The sequence below is a fragment of the Hylaeus volcanicus genome, chromosome 4, assembly GCF_026283585.1.
Source record: "Hylaeus volcanicus isolate JK05 chromosome 4, UHH_iyHylVolc1.0_haploid, whole genome shotgun sequence".
NCBI lineage: Eukaryota > Metazoa > Arthropoda > Insecta > Hymenoptera > Colletidae > Hylaeus > Hylaeus volcanicus.
In genome coordinates, this window is record NC_071979.1 from 16,574,182 (window position 1) to 16,575,232 (window position 1,051).

Below are 1,051 nucleotides of genomic sequence, written 5' to 3' on the forward strand. Positions count from 1 at the left end.
ACTCCAATTTTAAAACATACATTTTGGAGTGAAGCACTTGCTATACCCCGAAACAAAGATTTACTCCATTTTCAAAACAATCAACTCGTACGTGTCACAATAACAGAGTTCTAACTTCGGAAGATTTAAAAATCAGAGCCTCTCTTTCGCGCGCCGTGGAAGCTTGGGACTGATCGACGGCGCCATTTTGTGCTATGCACGCGATCGAGCACTCCGATCGATAAAAGGAACGCGAAAGAAGCGCTAAGACCAAACACCGGTACAAGGTGGTTACAGATACGACTGGTGAGCATCCAGGCCAAACACCGATCACTCCGAGGGACCGACTCACCGCCCACGATTCCCGTAAATCCGCACAAAACGAGCGAGCGTGGATAACGAGCACGTAAATACAATCCCCTGTCTGTCTCCGAGTTGGAGCGTCTTTCGTCTCGGAGACACTTGTAAGAACTCCAAAAACCACGCACCTGTTCCGATGTCGATGCTTCTCTCCTGCTGCTCCTCGAGTCCAGACGAATCAGCTTCTGTCGTCCCGTTTTCTAATTCAAGTAATCCAAATAAATCGAGGTAGTGGATGAATGTGAACGAACACCTTGTCCGATTGTCACAGAAACTCCTCGCGTCGCCGTGCCACTGAACTCACCCGTGTGCAATTCACGGAACAAAACGGAGCAAGCCACGAATTTTCGTTTGGGTTTTCACTGTCACTCCGAATTCACTGTATCCGTAGATTCACACCCGCGATAAAAACAAAGAGAAACTGAACACACGCGTCCGAAGATAAAGCCGCCTCCACGTGGAAATCGGCGACCACTGGAATAGAGCGTCCGTCACGTCGGAGCGGCAAGCCGAAACTAGCGCGTCGCGCGGCTTTCGACGAAGGCGAGCCTAGCAGGCCTCCACTGCCATCTCTCTCTTTCCCTTGAACTATCTCCTTCTTCCTTTCGCGCAATCCCCTCTTCGCGGATCGTTTCTCTCTCTCTACAAAGTGCCCCCTTCCCCTGTACAAACCTTAGGCTCCCTTCACAAGGGGTTCCCTTCCTCCTTGCAC

The 1,051-nt window shown here is 50.7% G+C and overlaps 1 protein-coding gene across 2 annotated transcripts in view; it reads right to left on the bottom strand.

Moving 5' to 3' along the window:
• LOC128876009 (fat-like cadherin-related tumor suppressor homolog) overlaps positions 1-839 on the bottom strand; it is a 506,666-nt gene extending 505,827 nt beyond the window's left edge. For both annotated transcript variants that reach the window (XM_054122090.1, XM_054122088.1), the window contains exon 1: positions 468-839. The gene's annotated coding sequence lies outside the window, so the exon portion shown is untranslated. The remainder of the gene's footprint in view (positions 1-467) is intronic.
• Positions 840-1,051: the final 212 nt, after the last annotated feature.